Source organism: Crinia signifera, chromosome 4 (genome assembly GCF_055691185.1).
Source record: "Crinia signifera chromosome 4, ASM5569118v1, whole genome shotgun sequence".
Lineage (NCBI taxonomy): Eukaryota > Metazoa > Chordata > Amphibia > Anura > Myobatrachidae > Crinia > Crinia signifera.
Window position 1 is genome coordinate 27,272,094 of NC_139220.1, and position 19,924 is coordinate 27,292,017.

Genomic DNA, 19,924 nt, shown 5'->3' on the forward strand with positions numbered 1-19,924 from the left:
CGCCGCCCCCCCCTGCTCTCTCCACCTTGCAGCTCCCCGGGAGTTGCATATGATAAATTGCAAGCGATTTATCATATGCAAAACTTGGCACATAAAGTGCCTAATCGTGTGTCCCCCTCCCGGGGAGCTGCAGAGGAAATCAGGTCCGCCTTGTCCTTAGGACAAGTCAGACTAATGTGCGGGGGCCTTTAGTCTCGAGTCGTTATTTCATATTTAAGTTAAGTGTTAATTGTCATGCAAACACAAGGTCACACATTAGTTGCTATGATGTTAAAAAAAAACATTCAAAAGAGAATTTAACGTTGCAAAATGATTTACCCATTCATACAAGAATTTGGTGGATTAAGGTTTGTGGGGGCAAGTTACTTGTGTGGACCCCTAACAATTAAAAAAAAAAAAGATATATAGGTATACAGTGGGTGATGTTGGTGATGCCTGAGCACTGAGCTCCCTCCCTATAATCCCTTAAGTGATATCCTAGAATGTTCGTACAGGTCCGAATTCGGCCTCGTTTCCCTGTTTCACCAAGGCTTCAACCATGTCGGCAAAGAGAACAATCGCAGCCTGAGCGACAGGCGTGGGGCGTTTGCTGGGGTCCACAAAACAGTGGGAGCGCCCATGGAACCGCTGGGCGGACCCCAGCAAATGCAGGTGTGAACATGCCTGCTTTGGGCAGGTGGATGATGTCACATGATGTCAGTGCCCACCCCGAATTCGTCGGAAAGCCTCCATCTGAATAACAGGTCCAGGCTTACTTTTCATAATGAACGGAGGAAAAATCATTTGATAGTGCATGGGAGCGCATGTGTAAGTGTACATATGCTCTCGCATCGTAGCACAGGGATTTGGGCGGCGGGGCAGCGACTGCCTGCTCGCTAAGCAGCGAATATACTGAATGACCCCCTTAGTACTTCCTGCTTAAGTCAGAGAGGGAAAAAGTTTAAATCTACATATCCAGAATTTAGGGAACACTTTACAACGCATCTCAGTGATTGCCATACAATACACGGAGCATCCCAATTACTGTCATACCGCACACACACCATTTCGGTGACCATCTCACAATACACACATGATTCCAATGAGTGTCATACAGCACACACACCAGGACTGTCGACCGGTGCACATTCTGGCCATCCACTACTTATTAAAGAGATAAGGTCATAAGGTCAACCCTATAAAGGACGACATGCATTGGGTCGACAGGATTGGAAGGTTGACACAAGCCTTAGGTCGACAATGACAAGGTCGTCAGCCAAAAGGTCGACATGAGTTTTTTGTGTTTTTTGAGCCGACATGTGTCGAGGGGCGGTATTTCATGATATATCATCCACTACGGCGTGGGGGAGATCGGACTAGTGCGCTGAGAGCAGCGAGGCACCGTGCCCGAAGCATGGCGGGCGGATACAGTACACTTTGACAGTGTCCTAGTCGACTATGTTGACATTCGGGACAAAAAAGTGAAAAAACTCATTTAGACCTTTTGACTGTTGGCCGTTATTGACCCAATGCTTGTGTTGACCATCCAACCCTGTCGATCTTAGCCATGTCGACCCATTTCAGGTGTCGACCTTCAGTGGTCGACCCAATGACCTATACCCTTAGTAACACTAGCCGTTTTCAATCCAATTCTTTTGTTTTTTGTTCATTTTACTCCTTTTTTCCCCGTTAGGCAGTGGCAGGCTGGGCAGGAGGGCAGGGTGACATCTGTATAGCCCCTTAATAGCATTTGGGGCAATGCTAACTGACTTCTGATATTAATATATAGATGAGTGGCCTCTTACTGATGGAGTGCCTCCAGATACAGGGCAGAGAGTCTGCTTTGCATCGTGAGTGGTGATACCGCCCCCATGTGGCAGTATCTCAGGCAATTCTCAGCGGAGACTCAGGGGAAATGTGTCTAATCCTACTAAAAATTCTATCCCAGGTATTACCTCTATCTCATTTTCAAGTTAGGAAGACAGCATGATGGTAATAATAATAATAATATATCAACCATATATAGAACAAGTGTTTCTAAATCCCATGTTATTAATTGTTTGCTAGCTAATAACAAAGTAACTTCCCTAATTTGCGTCTGGCGTGACCGGAGGACTGTAGATCTTGCTGCTTATCTCAGTCATAGCTACAGTTAATTCCATTATAAAAGGACATCATTTATTTTCAGTAGTAAAGCAAGATGTTGTTGTACTGTTGTGGCTGAGACATAGGTCCCGGACCTCAGCAAGCCAAAAGACATTTGCCTTCATTAAGCTGCTAAAGCTATTGATGTTTAGTATACAGTATACAGCGTTTAGTGTCATCTTTGCTCCGTCATTACCACCTCCACCACATTAAAGCCTAATTACCTACTCATCTGGAATGTCAGGGACTGTGGGTGAGACCTTCTGGGGGAACAAGTAATAAACAAGGTAGACACCAGGCCTTGCGGGGGGCTGATGGCTTACCATAAGTTTGCAAATGTGTGTATCTGAGATCTCTGCATTTTATGATTATGTACGATGTGAATCTCTTTTTCTGGCCTATTTGCAGTGTTATGGGGGTATTTGGTTTTTGTCTTGTGGCCAGACGGGGGTTGGCGATGGGGCATGGAAAGGCACAGCATTTCATGGGCGTCCCCATGAAAACCCTGGGTGTTCCCATACAAATGCGGGCAGGATGCATTTAAATAATTAAGTGGAGGATTAGGATTCGGGAAGACGCGGTTAGGGTGAGGCTGCAGGAGGGGATGGTTAGGATGAGGCTGCAGGAGAGGATGGTTAGGGTGAGGCTGCAGGAGGGGATGGTTAGGGTAAGACTGCAGGAGGGGATGATTAGGGTGAGCCTGCAGGAGGGGATGGTTAGGGTAAGACTGCAGGAGGGGATGGTTAGGGTGAGGCTGCAGGAGGGGATGGTTAGGGTAAGACTGCAGGAGGGGATGATTAGGGTGAGCCTACAGGAGGGGATGGTTAGGGTGAGGCTGCAGGAGGGGATGATTAGGGTGAGACTGCAGGAAGGGATGGTTAGGGTAAGCCTGCAGGAGGGGATGGTTAGGGTGAGCCTACAGGAGGGGATGGTTAGGGTGAGGCTGCAGGAGGGGATGATTAGGGTGAGACTGCAGGAAGGGATGGTTAGGGTAAGACTGCAGGAGGGGATGATTAGGGTGAGCCTGCAGGAGGGGATGGTTAGACTGCAGGAGAGGATGGTTAAGGTAAGACTGCAGGAGGGGATGGTTAGGGTGAGGCTGCAGGAGGGGATGGTTAGGGTGAGGCTGCAGGAGGGGATGGTTAGGGTAAGACTGCAGGAGGGGATGGTTAGGGTGAGGCTGCAGGAGGGGATGGTTAGGGTAAGACTGCAGGAGGGGATGATTAGGGTGAGCCTACAGGAGGGGATGGTTAGGGTGAGCCTACAGGAGGGGATGGTTAGGGTGAGGCTGCAGGAGGGGATGATTAGGGTGAGACTGCAGGAAGGGATGGTTAGGGTAAGACTGCAGGAGGGGATGATTAGGGTGAGCCTGCAGGAGGGGATGGTTAGACTGCAGGAGAGGATGGTTAAGGTAAGACTGCAGGAGGGGATGGTTAGGGTGAGGCTGCAGGAGGGGATGGTTAGGGTAAGACTGCAGGAGGGGATGATTAGGGTGAGCCTGCAGGAGGGGATGGTTAGACTGCAGGAGAGGATGGTTAGGCTGCAGGAGAGGATGGTTAGGATGAGACTGCAGGAGGGGATGGTTAGGGTGAGCCTGCAGGAGGGGATGGTTAGACTGCAGAAGAGGATGGTTAGGCTGGAAGGAGAGGATGGTTAGGATGAGACTGCAGTGCTGTTGCCTAGGGTGGGATGCCATGGGTCAAGACCACCAAAGCTCACCTGCCACAGCAGCCTGCCCAGCTCCCCCTCATTTGGAAAAGAGACACCATGATGTCTGCCGCAGTGCTATGTGAGGAGCCATGAGACCTGTACAGCCACTCTGGATGTCTTGAGGATGCTCTTGGTAGGGTGATTGCTTCCCTGCTTGCCAAGACAATGGGACATCACTTTATGATGTTGGGGGAGGCGATGGAGCCTCAGAGCGCACTGCCGTCCTGTTACAGGCTGGATCGACCGACACTCTCAGGAGTCAGGGAGAGCTCCTAAAATCCAAGAACCTCTTTGACATTCTGGGACGGTAATCCCAGAGCATTTGTATTTTTAAACTCTAGGATTATACTAGGAAAAGGTCAACAACTATGTATTATGCCAGATACCACTCATATTTTGGATGATATCTATTTATAATTGTAAATGCAATTGTCATCAGACCCCACCGTCAACTTACTTGCTGGACTCTCCGACAGCATGGATCATCTTCTTGCTGATGGCAACACCCAGAGATGTCTTCTGACCTGGGTAAAGTAAAGCTAATGCCTAGTGCCCACTATCGGAGAAGGGTTCATTGTATATCCCTCTGCATTGGGTCCTATGCATCTACAGAATGGGGCACAAGATGTGTTTTCTAGAGCTTGACTCACATCATAGAATTCTATCGGGCTTGTTGTACTGAACCTTAGGAATAAAATAATTGTTACTTTCCCCCCCCACACGCACACACACACACACACACCTATTCCTTAATGTGTGCGCTATACACAAGAATTTAAATAGACAAAAAGAGAACATAAACCTTCAAATAACCACTAAAAGTGCCAGCGTCACTCGCATTTATTATATAAATTTGAATCAAAAATGTTGTGCGAAAAAAGATATGGGGTAAAATTGTATAGGATGAGAGAATTTTTTTTTTAAAAGCGGCAATCATTTACACTGCAAAATCAAACTGGTTTTGCAGTGTAAATGATTGCCGCTTTAAAAAAACCTGGAGATTTCTTACCAAATCTCTCACTTTCTGATTCTCTCATCCTATTAAATTTCCCCCTAGATTTCCTATATAAGGGTTAACAATATGGGGAGACATGGTCATTCAAAGGATCACTTGGGCCCTTATTCTGATCGGTGCGGTAATATCCGCGTGCGTTCGTGCCGCCGATGTTTTGTGTCTGCGCATGTGCGCAGGGGCAAACGCAGGATTTTTAGAAGGGGGTTTCCAGAGGGGCGGAGCAAAGTACGGAGATGGACACTTAGGTGACTCAGTATATGTTTTGATGTCCCGCGGGTGGTAGGGGGTATTATATCAACCGCTCAGCATGTAGGGCCTGGATCAGTAATTTCCACTAATTACCCCTTTACTGCACAGATGGTGGGAGAAGGGGGCATTGGGCTGAATGAAGGGGCCCTGATACATAACTTCCGGGGTGGTAGAGGATGTTTAATATGCAGAGGAGGGGTGTATAGTGGAGTGGGCTTATTATTCATAATTTTCTGGTGGGAGGACAACTTGCTTGACTGCAGATATCTCCAGTTCCCGGTAATAGATTTCTTAGATTTTAATGGAATTAAACACTAGAGAATCCCACCTACCAAATTATATTGGGGACTAGGGGATCAGATTTCAGGAGGCAGAGCAATCTGCCAACGAGTATATAAAACTACATACCAGGTGTGTGGAGCTGGAGCAGTAACCAGCTGCTGGAAGGCTGATATCTCTGGTTCTGGGAACAGTAGAGACAAGCTTCTAGTGTCTTTCAAAGGGGGAGAGTCCCAGCTTTTGGAATATATTCTCAGAAAAACTCTACGTTAGACAGAACCTGAAATATCTGACTGGGAACAGCAATTAACAGGCTTGGATGGGGACCACTGCTTTGAACTCAGATATCTCCGGTTCCCTCCGGGGTTTCTGGGTACTCGGAAATCCCCCCTGCGTGCGCTACTGGTGCGAGCGGGGCGTACGGCCAAATCCCGCATGAAATGTGAACACTCCGAACAGGGGGTGGAGAGGGGCGTGAAGGGCTATTTGGGCTCATTACCATATGCATACACCCCGCGTTTCATGGGCGTTACCATGCAAACGCTGGGCGTACGTATGGTAATGCGGCCGTGACGCACGTGTAGGGGGCGGACATATGACATCGCCGGATGTCAGCTGCCCGCCCAGATCCCTGCTTTTGCACGGAAAAATGTCCGTGTGGTCTGAGGTTGCGGGAGCTGGTGGAGCACTCGGTCCTGCATTCGATGGTCTGCGACCATCGAATGATGGGGGAGGGTCCCTGAGATGGAGGAGGCGTATTCCGTGAAAAATACACGTGCGGTCCGTTCGGCCAGCTTCTTACCGCGTACGACGGAGTTGCCGATCCGTATGGAAGGCGGGGTTTCGCACGCACGGTCCTGGACGCATAATCGGATCCGGCCGCACCGATCAGAATAAGGGCCATTGTGAGGAAGGGGGGTCCTTCGGGAACATCTGAGGAGGTAAATAGTAAGCTGTAGAAAATCAAGTGCACATACAGTACTGTACTCCCTTTCCAAACATTGGGGGTTATTCTAGTTCACTCTTTCTGACAAATTCCTTCTTAGAGGGGCAAAACCATGTGCACTGCAGGGGGGCAGATGTAACATGTGCAGAGAGCGCTAGATTTGGGTGGGGTTTTACTTCAAAGTGAGATCTATATTGCAGTGTAAAAATAAAGCAGCCAGTATTTACCCTGCACAGAAACAAACTAACTCACCCAAATCTAATTCTCTCTGCACATTTTACATCTGCCCCACCTGCAGTGCACATGGTTTTGTCCATCTAAGAAGGATTTTGTCAGAAAGAGTGAACTAGAATAAGGCCCATACTGTAGGAGAATGATCTCCTGCCCTTGTGTTTCTTCCAGCGTCTGCTCTCACCTGCACATGACGGCAAGAACTCTCATTTCTCCTCATCAGCCGCATTGTTCTCTGGCTCAGCGAGTTATTTTTGTTAGTGCAATTATACGAGGGAGCATAAAAGTGCAGCTTACACAGGCGCTGGCTCCGTAATTCCCATTTTCCATGTATCGCTCACTTGCAGTGCTTGGGGCACAACAGCAAGCACAGAGCCAATTCTACCTGATCACATCTTATTCTTTCCCCACCTTTTCCCTGGAGCTCAAACTCCACAATTGCAGGAAATCAGACAGCTTCTAAGGTTCCATTTATTTGTTTTAAACGCTTCTCTGCAGCTGTGACTTCTCCAGGGTTTCAGGGTCCTTTTAAACATTTCTCATTTGCTGGCGTCCAGTGCTACCATCAAATTCTGTCTCTCATTTCCTTGGATGCAATAGATAAGTTCAAGAATCGGATTGGTTGCTATGGGCAACGTCACTTCTTTTTCAGTATGAGAAACTTTTGTAAAATGACCCCTTATGGTTATTATAATGTATTTATATATTTATGGTACAGAGAAGATTCTGTTCCTATCTCGGTTCTTCCCCACCACCGCTACTGACATCTGGAAGCCGTTCAGGCCCTGACAAGTGCTATAACATCGCTGACCAAACATCTGTCCAATAAAAGTATAATTTTAGCGGAGTCACCCTATAAACTTCTTCCCTCGCAGCGTGTGAGTATTTTTAACCTTCATAGATACAAATAACTGTGTTGGACCAGATTTCTAGCAAGGCCGCATTAGACTGGGTGCAGAGGGGGTAGCTGCACCGAGGAAAGCCAATCCCATATGGTTTTAATGTAGGGTACACACCACGACGACCCGCTCACGATGCACATTGTGAGCGGGTCGTCAGTGTTTCTTCAGACCCGCTCACGATGATGCGGGGGCACGACCCGCTCACGATGTGCACCGTGAGCGGGTCCGATCCGATGGCGACCCGCACCCGGCAGTATGGTCGTTATTCAGATCCTACCTGCAGCAGGTAGGATCTGAATAACGACCGACCCGCGGGACCGCGCATCGGATCGGTATCGGTCCACACCAGGACAGAAAAGGGCCCAATCACCACACAATCTACATCTAATTGGTCGGAATTGGATCTAGATTGAGGGGATCGGGCCCTAGTCGTCCTGGTGTGTACCAAGCATTAGTGATAGGTTAGGTGACATCATCATGATCTCACAGGACTCCTGCACGTCTGCTGGTCTGGCCTCATACTGATGGACCAGCTATCCCAGGGGCAGCATGGACCAGCAGTCTGGGGAGGAGGGCAGCATTCAATGGAGTAGGAGCAGGCAGTACTGGAGGAATGCTTCACCAGCCACTACGGAACCCTCCTTTCATCAAATGTTCTATAGGACCAGATGTATCAAGCTTCAAAAATGATAAAATGGAGAGTGATAAACAATCAGCCAATCAGCTCCTGCCTGATATTTTTCAAACACAGTCTGTGACATGGCAGGAATGAGCTGATTGGCTGGCTGTTTATCACTCTCCATTTTATCACTTTTGAAGCTTGATACATCTGGCCCAGAGTGAGGCAATTAAAGGAGGAGGCCCTGGCAGGATTACTGTACCAATCAGCCAGGGCCAAGCTTAGCACCCTGCTGTCCACCTTCCGCTACCAGGTACCTGCTTCTCAGTCTCCCCTGGGGCCTGGTACGTTATTCCCCAACACCCAGACCATATTACCAACATGATAAAAAAAAGATTGGACTGATTTCACATAAAATGAAGATAGTTTATTATGATAATGCAATACGTGACCAATTATTTAAAAAAATATAAAAACATATAGTGCTGGTGTAAATGATGCAGATTGGGGCCTCACACACTGGGAATACTGTAGCTGTCCGTTTCTATAATGCCTCAGGGGACCAAAACACAATAATTTGTAGAAGGAGTTGTATTACCTTCCACCTATGTTGAAGACTTGGGGTACTCGCAAATAATAAATATTCCCCACGAATGTATGTACTGGGTTCCGTAGCAAATATCGGGGATATCTGCTGCAGTCTCCAGTTTTTGCTTCCAAAAGTTCTGCATTCCAGAGTTTTGCCCCTGTACTTAACTCCATCTCAACATGACGTTAGCCCGTAGTAGTCTATGGGGTACATATTGCATACAGTTCCGGGATAGGGATCTGCAGGATCCTTCCCTGGCACTCACTACTCAGAGTGCTCATGGCACCCAAAGAACAAGTGAACGGATGGATTGTCCCTGTGTGGGTTTATTATATTACCTATGGGGCGAATATTCATTTTTTTTGAGGAAACAATGAATCAATAAGTGAATGGGCGTCAGTGTAAGAAAATTAGACGCACATGTGAGCATTGCATTATTTGCCTAATTTTCTTTCTTTACAATGGAACAATTGAAAAGCAAGTTGTCAGAGGTGTGGTGGGACTGTAGACAGACTCGCTGACAAATTGCCCTATTTTAAAGCTGTTCTTTATAATTAGTTTTCTGCAGCTGCATGTAGGCTATCAATCCAGAGTAATGATTACCTTTTCCCAGTCTTATCTCTTCATAGCCAGTCCATCATCTCTGTTCTCTAACATACATTTTAAGATGTGTCCATAATACTTTGTGTTTTCTATAGCTACCGTAAATTGCCCATTCACTTGAAGTGTTCTACGATATTATCCCAGAATAAACAGCAGTGACCCCGAGGTGAGGTCACGCACACAAAACATCACAGGTTTTTTTTTAGAAAGGTCCTGGACCAGATATCAATCACAGTTGTCAACTACAATATGCTCAGAGGCAAACTGTGGCTTCACAGCTGTAGCAGTACAACAAGTGCCAGCATGACCTGCCTACCTCCATCTGTTCCCTAGAAGAGACAGCTACTCATACTGTTGTAGTGATAAAAGTGTCATATATTACTGACATAATTCAGACTTGATCGCAAAGCAGATTTTTTTCTCCAATGGACAGAATGATGCTGCACTGCAGGTGAGGCAGATGTAACATGTGCAGAGTTGCACCATCTGCCAGTGTGTGTGTGCGAGCGGTATATCTGTGAATGGCGTCATTCACAGAGATATATCACATCGGCTCCACGACTCATCCGATGCCCGACATATCCAAAGACATTTATTTATTATTATTTATTTATTAACAGTTTCGTATATAGCGCACATATATTCCGCAGCGCTTTACAGAGAATATTTGAACATTCACATTAGTCCCTGCCCCAGTGGAGCTTACAATCTATATTCCCTATGACATTTACACCCACACACAGACATTCTAGGGTTAATATTGTTAGGAGCCAAATAACCTACCAGTATATTTTTGGATTGCGGGAGGAAACCCACGCAAGCACGAGGAAAATATACAAACTCTGCACAGTTAGGGCCATGGTGGGAATCGAACCCATGGCCTCAGCGCTGTGAGGCAGTAATGCTAACCATTACACCATTGCCTGCTGTGTGAACGGGCAATCCGCCAACATCCGCGCCAGGAGCTGCGGGTGATTGCAATGTCAACACGCTGCCCAATCCGTCTGTAACATACATAGTAACATAGTAGTTGAAAATGTATGTCCTTCAAGTTCAACCTTTAACCTAGATTTGTCATCCCCTCTTTGAAAAAGAGATCGGGTCTCCCTTACCGGTGTATTCCAAAAACCGAAATAATCAGAAAACCGTAGTTTTTCAGAATACTTTGGGGTTTTTACCCCCCCTCCAATTTTTTCCTTCCCTCCCTACCCCCCCTCCCCCCCAGATGTCCATGGTGGCCTCTGGGATCCTCTTCAGTGGCACCTCCTGTCCCAGGGGTGCATTGCGCTAGTGTGTGGTCACGCCAGTGACATCACCGGCGCGACTGCGCACTCAAAAAATGCACCCCTGGGACCGGAGATGCCACTGAACAAGATCCCGGAGGCCGCCGTGGACGCCGAGGGACACCGTGGATGCCGGGGGGCCACCAGGGGACCAGGTGAGTATACAAAAACAAAAAATTCCAAAACCCGGAAAAAACCCTTATCCAAAATGCTGGTGGTCCCAAGTATTTCGGATAAGGGATACTTAACCTGTACATACTTTGTTTTAACATTAACTAAATAGTGGTTATTGGTTTTCCCTTTGGATGTTTTTATCCAATAAATGTTTTTCCAACTAATTTTAAATGTATTTAATGTGTCTGCCGTCAACACCAAGAAAGTTCCATACCTTTACTGCCTTGACTGTAAAAAAAACCTTTTCCTTTTCAGGGTACGGAATCTTCTCTAGTTTAAACGCATGCCCACTTGTCCTAGTCTCCGACTTCAAAGCAAAGAGGTTGCCCAATAGCTCAGAATATCTCACTCTGATATATTTATACATGTTAAGTATGTCTCCTTTTAATTGTCTTTTTTTAAAGAGTAAACATTCCTTATTTGGCTAATCTATCCTTGTAGCTTAAATACTCCATCACCTTTATTAACTTGGTTGCCCTTCTCTGAACTTTTCTCAGGTCTACCATGTCTGTGGATAGTCTGCAAATCAATTGATCTGCAGGTATATCTATTAATGTGTACCCAGCATTAGATTTTGGGGGTGCCGGACAGGGTCCCGACAGTCGGGATCCCGACAGTCATTTACCCGACGTCGGGATCCCGACTGTTAAAACCCAGACGGATGGGTTCCCGATGGCCACCGGCTATTCTCCCTCGTGGGGGTTCACAACCCCCATAGAGGGAGAATAGAATAGGTGGCGAGCGTATCGAGCCACCGTGCCTGCAGCGTGGTCAGCGCAACAAAGCCCCTTGCGGCCAGTCGGGATTCCGTCATCGGGCTAATGACTGTCGGGATCCTGACTGTCGGAACCCTATACCACACCCAGATTTTGGTGGGGTATGTTCAAACAGAAATCTAAATTGCAGTGTGAAAATAAAGCAGCCAGTAGTTATCCTGCACATAAACAAAATAACTCTCCCAAACCTAACTCTACCTGTACATGTTACATCTGCCCCATCTGCAGTGCTGCATGGTTTTGTCCAGTGCAGGTGGTTTTGTTCTTTACGATCAAGGGGGTATTCAATCTTGTATACCGACTGTCAGAACATTCCCGTTTTCGCCCGGCTCGACAGTTTTTCGACAGGCAGAATTCAGTGTTCCGCCTGTTGAGTGGCAAAAAGGGGGCGAAAGCGGACTTGGATTGTTGAGAAATATCTGTGAATTCGACAATCCACAGCCGTTTCCAACAAAACTGTCATGAGCCACCGCTGTGGCTCATTATTTTTATGTCAGTTTCTGTGAGCTTTCCAAGATTCTGTTTCTGGTATTGGACTCTCTGGTGGCCTCCTGTGGTGAGTCTGTGCTATAGCAGCTCTATTCTGTGTGACTGTTTTGCATACAAGGCTGTTGCCTGATTGAGCTCATTATCTGGTCTGGCAGCTCACCTGGAGGTAATTTGTGATTTAGGAGGATGGTGCTGATTGGTGCTTGCTCCTGTAATAGTTCATGCAAACCCAGACCCTGACACCAGTTATAGCTTTAGTTCCCAGATGCTAGCTTGCAGTTAGTAGTTTCTAGCTGCCTGTGTCCAGTTACTATCTTCAGTTCTACCTTTTTGGTAGTCATCAGTCCTCCTGTTTGTTCCTTCCTGTCTCAGCAGGCACCTGCCTTTCTCCCTGCTCCATTATTGTTTCCCTGGCTGTTTCATTCTAGCCTTCCCTGCAGTCACCCTCTGCTTCGAGCTGGATGTTCATCCATTCCTTGACTCCGGCTGCATGCCTGTTCTGATTCTGGTAAACTGTAAGTGCTCCCTTGTGGAGTCTCTGTGTTTTCTTCTTTATATTCTGGCTGGCAGCTTCCTGGTCATTTTGTTATGTTCTTTACCTGTCTATAATTACATGCAGGAGCTTTGGTCAGTTCTGAGTACGCCTCAGGTTTTGCACCATTACTTGGCATTTACCCCAGCTAGGTTATTTTTTGCTATGGTACTTCTGGTGTGGTTTGCTGTGTCTTTCATATGGTGTTATATTGTGCTTTTGTGTGGCGTTTATTTCTTATGTTTGCAACTAGGTCGCCATTGGTTTGCGACGAGGTCGCTTATACATTAGGAGTCACTCTCCTCTGGAGAGTTGACTCAGGAGTCAGGCCCTGTTAGCCAGTTTCACCTTTTGACTGTTCCTAAAGGATTTCTGATACTTTGTCCCATCTTAAGACCTGGTGGCACCGGAGTTGGGGCGGACTTAATTCACCCCTTCAAACATGGCTATTAATGGAGAAGCCTTAGCATTTGCAAGTACTGGCCATCCATTAGGACAGTTCAACAGGCAGTGTAGGGTTTGCTTTGGTCTTCCTAAATAGAGGTCACAGCTGCGGGGTAACAGCCAAAACCATAACAAAAAGTTGGATCTTTTTTGTTGAGACAAATATAGAATAGGTGGAGGGTGCTATTTCCCCTGTCGGAAATAGTTCCTGGAAGTGAATACCCCCTCCCAAGTCTGAATTAGGCCCATACTTGGCAACTTTCCAGTGCATCTCTCTGGGAGAAACCCAGAGAGGAGACACTAATCTACAGTTCATTAAGCGCCAACCCCATTACAGCCAAATGCCACAATTTGTGGCTCTATGGCGATTTGTATCATTGTAGGCCCCCACTCCCAAAATGCCGCGAACGGACCAGAGGTCAGAAGAAAAAGCAGGGTACATGCCCACCTTTCTGGGTGGCTTGGAGGCAAATCCGAATTTCAGGAGCCACTCAGCCATTCCAGGAGGGTACGCAAGTATGATTATGCACATACATCAGAAGCATTACACCATATTCTCTCAAAGCAGATAATGAGAAAACACATTCGCATGACTGTGTATTGAAAAAAGAAAAATCTAATCCAAGTATGCTGTTGCAGCCTACATTTGCTGGGGTTCATTCACTCTTCCGCGCAAATGGCTCTGGATGTTGCACGCAGTATCTCACAGAAACACAGCTGCGGGCAATGATCAGCTTATGAATGGTTTTCTGAGAGACAGCTACAGATTGACTTATATGAAACCACTTATTAAAGTGCCCACAGAAACTGACTCAGATGCTGCAGATGTTTAGGAATATACAGTACCTGTGCTGCTGATGTTCAGTATCTCAGTATACCGAAATACCATCAGTAGCCTCCGTACATCACCTGTCAATGACAAACCCGTCTCAGCCTAGAATGTCATGCACTCCAGTGGAGTGTATATAAACCCATCTTGTATCTTCCCTGCCCCCCAGCACTACCATTTTCTGCTCCACTGAGATCTGTTTTCCGCTACTTATTAAAAAGAATGCTCTGATTATCATAGCAGGAAATACAACCTGTCTCATACGAAACGGCTTCTCTTAAGCAAACAAATTGAATTTACCTGTTTCTTTTATGTAACAATTACATTATAGTAATTTATTGAATCACTCTAAGTGATCTATACAGCCTCTGATGCTGAGCTCTATTTGATTAGAAAGCATAGGAGCCATCGCATACAACCTCTATAACCTGTCTTCATATAAATCAATATACATGCAACCAGGCCACTTATCTTGTCATACTTCTGGAGTGTACATAGTATATAGTAGGCTGGTATTTACAAATGTCAGGAGCAGCGGCTAATAAATTTGTTATGTCGCTGGATTCGGAAACAATCAGATCTAATGTATACGTGTGATCAAATCAGATTATCATAAAGGTCTTCTCTCCATTTCATTCTTTAAAGAGCAAAGTAGGCTTTAGGAGGCGGGTCCGGGAAATCACCCGTGTGATGACAGGTACCTGTGGTGGTCAGGGCCGTATTTCAGTGCCATAGCGCCCCTAGGCACCACATTTCTGCCCCCCCCCCCCCCACCCAACAAGAGAGAGAGAGCGATACCTTCAGCAGCGCAGGGCTGCAGTTCCCGGGTCGATCCCTGGCAGCACAAAGCCAGAGGCGGGGCCTGCTCCCCGTCTAGCTGCCGCAGGCACAGTCACCACCGCGCTGGGATGCCTGCTCCCGAGTCCCTATCTGGCCACCGACGGGTCCCCACTCCTGCCTCAGCAAAGGTCAGGCACGGAGGATTCACTGCCTAGTTAACTGGTAAATGCCGCCCCGCCGAATGCACGCCCCCTTCCCCGCCACGCGAATCCCCATTACACAATGTGATCATGCACCCGCACCGAGGAAAAATCATTTGATGGTTGCTGACTTTTCATATGGCAACTTTCCACCAAAATGGGGGCGGGCGCTGATGTCATGTGATCTCAGCCACCTGCCCGATCATTACCTCTGCTCGCAGGGGTACGCCTAGTGTTTCTATGGACGCGCCCACCACTTTTGTGGACACACTCATAAAATGCTCGGTGGTCTCTCGCGACCGCCCCCTGCCTGCCCATCATTATGCGAACTCCCCGGTAACTCACTGAAGGCATTCGCTCCGGGGTTTTGCGCTTGAACGACTATGCGAATGCGTAGACACCCACCATCGTGCGAACAGGCCTGAATCGGACCCAAAATACCCTCATCATGGATCCTGCCCACACTTATGGCATGGGGTGCAGGGCTGGTGCAAGATTTTTTAGCAGCCTAGGTAAAACTTTAGCTTATTGCCCCCACCACCAGCCATACACCATTACCGACTATACAGACCTACAGGTGAAAGTGTGTAGGGGGTGTCTTAGAAGTTCAACACCTGACCCCCTTGAGTGGTGGAATTTGCTGGGGCAGGACAAACCTACCAGAGCAGGTTTGTCCTGCCCCAGCAATAGCAGTAGCCAGTCCCGACTCCCCTCCTCCTGTCAACCCCCCCCCCCTCCCCCTGTCCCTGACCTCTGCCCTCCTGCGATCTTACGCCGGAGCGCCCCACTGCCATTCGCACTGCAGCAGTGACCAGGTGGCAGGCCACGCTCAGGGAGGTTCGGGGCGGCCCAAGGGGGCTCGGGCGCCTGAACTCCCAAGCGCTCCTTAGTCCCCCTGAGCCGCCCAGAATCGAGCGGGGCCTGCCACCTGGTCACTGCTGCAGTGTGAATGGCTGAGGGAGCAGCGGCAGGTGTGCGATCACCGGAGTTCGAAGGCTTCCCCGGAGAGGCAACTTTAAAAGTTGATAAGTATGAATTAGTTTTTCCTTGAACTTCTCAGGGTCTCGACCAACCATACGTGCATAGCGATGTGTGATAACTGATAAGCCTTTTGTGCTAAGGAAAAACAAAAACCCTGCTAAGCGATCTAACTACATTTTGACTGCATTCACTAAAGATCTGAGCCGGCGATAGCAACGTGCGGGAACGCGCTTCGCCATCACATTGGGGTGTACACATTGAGCTTTATGTCTAAATGATGTAGACAGATTGTTTAGAAAAAAGGCAAAAATCGGCCAGTGCGTATGCCCCTTAAATTGCTTAGAAATCTCATATTAGAAAAAAAAAACCAGTATATCCTTTTGTATTATACACAGCCAGACTGGTGTTCTAGATGTAGTGGGAGATGTCACCCAAGCATTTCTGCTCCCACCAGTCTTATCACTTCTGTGGGCTAATTAATTCTGAGAGAGCACATACAATGTCATATTCATTAGCGAATTCCACTTGTTAATAATGTAGTTAATATCATGTTTTTAATCATTTGCATCTGTTCTGCCTCTAATCTTTGGTAAATGACAGGACGCAATATTGCATCTGAGCATCAAACGTCCATGTACAGCGCAGTATACACATCTTTCCTGCGTCTCACACAATCCGCTCTGTACAATTACTGTGCCAGTTGGCTTTATTTACAAAGGATTATAAACTGTACAATAATATATATGAAGTCAGTTCATACTTGTCGACTTTTGAATTTGCCTCTCCAGGACAACCAAATCTCCTGGTCGGGGGGCAGGGCCAAGGCTATTGAAGCTGCGGTTCGCAGGTCCGCGAGTAGGAGGCGGAGCCTCCCACGGATCCGCTAATTCCGGCATTTCTTTCAGTGGCTCCGGGGGAAGCAGGGCTCTGGGGGGCATGCGGAGACTTGCCCACATTCCCAGGGGGCCGTAAGGGGTACCCAATTTTCGGGAGCCGCCTGGGCCATTCCGGGAGGGGGGTAGGCAAGTATGAGACAGTTTTTGTGGAAAGAATTATGGCATCCAAACTTTTGGATTGACAGTCAATAGTTTTTTTTTTTTTAAACTTTTTAATACTTTATTATCCACATGGAATGCGACGGGGAACAGTAAAGTGTGCAGAGCGCATCGGCAGTGGAACAAGGCAATTTGCCCAAATCTGCAGCTACGCAAGGGGTCACAGTACACTTTTTGGGGGTCCACGTGCTCAAATCTACAATTTGACACAAAAAAAGTGAAATGCTGAAACTTTTCACACAATGGGCAGGATGCTCTAACCTAGATATGCGGTAAAAACCCCATTATCAGGGTTTTTACCGCATTTCTGTATTCTATAACTCCCCCTCCGCAGTGTCAGCGCTGCGGAGGGAATCGCCAGCAAAAGCTGGCGATTCCCTGCAGAAGCCTATGGGCTTCTTATCGCAGAGATGTGTGAGGGATCCGTCACGGATCCCTCCCAACATGTCCTGCGGCCGGCTCCGGCACTCTGCGCACGCACAGGCGGACTCCCAGAAGTCCAGCACCGGCGCCGGATCGCAAGGGACAGCTCTTATCGCAAGAGCTGTCCCTTGTGTTATTGATGGCATGTTAGAGCATATGTGGTCATTAACTATGCGAAGCCCGGCAGAGGGGGGGATGCGGATGTTAGAACATCCCGCCCAATGACCTTTTCCTTGTGTCGACTGTTTCTCCATGTCAACTTTTTTGGGGTTGTCCTAGACATTGTCAACCCTATGAACTCCATTCATAACTACAGCAGAAGCAACATCAAATAGCAAATCTTATTATTTAAAGAGAAAAATGTCCCTTCCCCCGGTTCCATCATTTTATTGTACGAGATAGAGAATGAGGGGAGATCTATTTCACATGGGATGTTGCTATAGGCAACCAATCAGAATCTACTTCTTCTTTATTTAGCACCCTCTAGAAGACATTTAATAGTATCTGAGGGTATGGATCATTATGTCTACAGCAGTTAGGTCGACAAGCATTGGGTCAACACCATTAAGTTGACACGCAGAAAGGTCGACATGGGCCTAGGTCAACATGGGTGTAGGTTGACATGTCATTGGGTCGACACAAGCATTAGGTCGACAGCCAAAAGGTCGACATGAAGTTTTTCACTGTCTGCTCAAAAAAACAGTGAAAACCCCCCTATGTCGACCTAATGCTTGTGTCGACCTAATAACAGGTCGACCTAAACCCATGTCGACATTTCTGCATGTCGACCTAATGGTGTGGACCCAATGCGTATCGACCTAATGACCGTATCCCGTATCTGATTGGTTTACCATAGCAACATACCATGGATGAAAGAGAACCATAATACAGTATTTATGTACGGCTGCTTTACTCGGCTTTTGGAACTCCTAATATGGGCTATATACTGTACGAGGCACATTCACAGAACACACTCTTAAAGCAACCTACAGGATGAGTTTAACGTTATCTGCATTTCTAATCATAACATCTGTGTTAATGGCTGAGAATGAGAAAAGACATTGGACAAAGTGGTCTGAAAAATATGGTATTTTAGGGTATGGGTAAAAACCGGACCGCTGGACGGGACAACAAAATCTTCAGTCCAGAGCTTGTAGTGTCCGGTCTGGGAGAGGGGGAGAATAAAGCCTCCCTGTATGGTCCGGTCATGTAACAAAAACCAGAACGGTCCGGACCACACGGGGAGGCTATAATCTCCACTTCCCCATGTCCCAGATAGCTATCATAAGCATCCCCCCAGACAAGACACCCCCAGGATGGGACACTGCAAGCTCCGGACTGCAGATTTTGATGTCCTGTTCGGCGGTCCGGGGTTTTGTCCGGGTCCAGTTTTTACATAGTCCCGGTATTTTAACAAAAAGAGCTTTCACTAAGAGGTCAGTGGCAACACCAGAAAGATATAATCCGCAAATCATATATATATATATATATTAGATTCAGGTTTTGTACTGCACAAGGGGTTAAACCATCGCATTCTGCTGAGTTACATCCACCGTCTAATTACACAGATAAGTCCCCATCTGGCCAATATAAAAATACATACACCTACAAAGATAATACACACTCTGGCTTTATACATTCTTATCCTTCATGCCTAGAGTACATGGATGATTTATAAAGCAGGATCCCAGCATGATTACTGACAGCTTTCTGGATATATGTGTATGAAGTCATAAATCATCAGCAAAACTTAACTTTATCTTATTCAATGAAAGATCATTAGAATTCTCCCCTCTCCTTGCAATGACTGCCTGGAGGATGCAGCCCAGTGTTTGAGATGTATTAAATACAAAAGTATGCAGGGAACAAACACAAGAAGGATGTAGTTACCTGTGGAATTTACATCCCTGAATCCCTGGACCACAGTGAAGAAGACTACAGACATCCACCAGGCGCAGAATCCGTCAGCTGGATACATGTGTGAGGCTTAGGGAGACAGAGGATAAATTGAAGAGAAGGAGGTGGACTCAGTTCTGATGCTGCCTGCACAACGTATTAACCACGCCAAGGGGTTTAATCCTCCAGGGAACACATTTAAATACTTCTCTTCATTCTCTCCCCTCTGGATTTGCAGTGGCTGACAGGTGCGGAAATGACAGAATAGGCAGCGAAAGCCCTGGGGTGAAGGAGTATAATAGATTTAGCACAGAGAGGGACTTCATAAGGATCCCCAATCAGCACAGCTCATTTCACACTTTCCCGATTCTTGCTGACAATTCCACCAGCTCCCAGCAGTCACATCATTGGAAGATACTGGGTTTCAGGCATTTGCGGGGAAAGATACGGTTAGAAAACTTTTGCTAAACGCCTCGTGCTAGGAAAAGATCCTTGTGCTCCTGAGTGCCATGAAGAAATGGCCAAGACAGAAAGCAAGGGGGAAAGGTAAGTGCGTGAAAGTCAATGATTGTGGATAACAAACTTTTAAAGGTTTCCATGGAAACCACATGTGGCTGAAGAAATAACTACATAAATGTCAACTAACCAAAACTTCAGAAAACTAGTAAAAAAAATTGTATAAACACCACAAATTAACCCCCCCCCCCCCCACTCCCCATGCTAATTTTGGTCTGAATAGCGTCCCCCATCGTGAAATCACCACTGTGTAGCAGGCTTGCTTCATCATTCCACACG

The 19,924-nt window shown here is 47.0% G+C and overlaps 1 protein-coding gene across 1 annotated transcript in view; it reads right to left on the reverse strand.

Annotated features, from left to right (window-relative positions):
- The window catches only part of LOC146073901 (neuropeptide Y receptor type 2-like), a 41,572-nt gene extending 21,940 nt beyond the window's left edge, over positions 1-19,632 (reverse strand). The window contains exon 1 of the mRNA XM_083181469.1: positions 19,124-19,632. The gene's annotated coding sequence lies outside the window, so the exon portion shown is untranslated. The remainder of the gene's footprint in view (positions 1-19,123) is intronic.
- Positions 19,633-19,924: the final 292 nt, after the last annotated feature.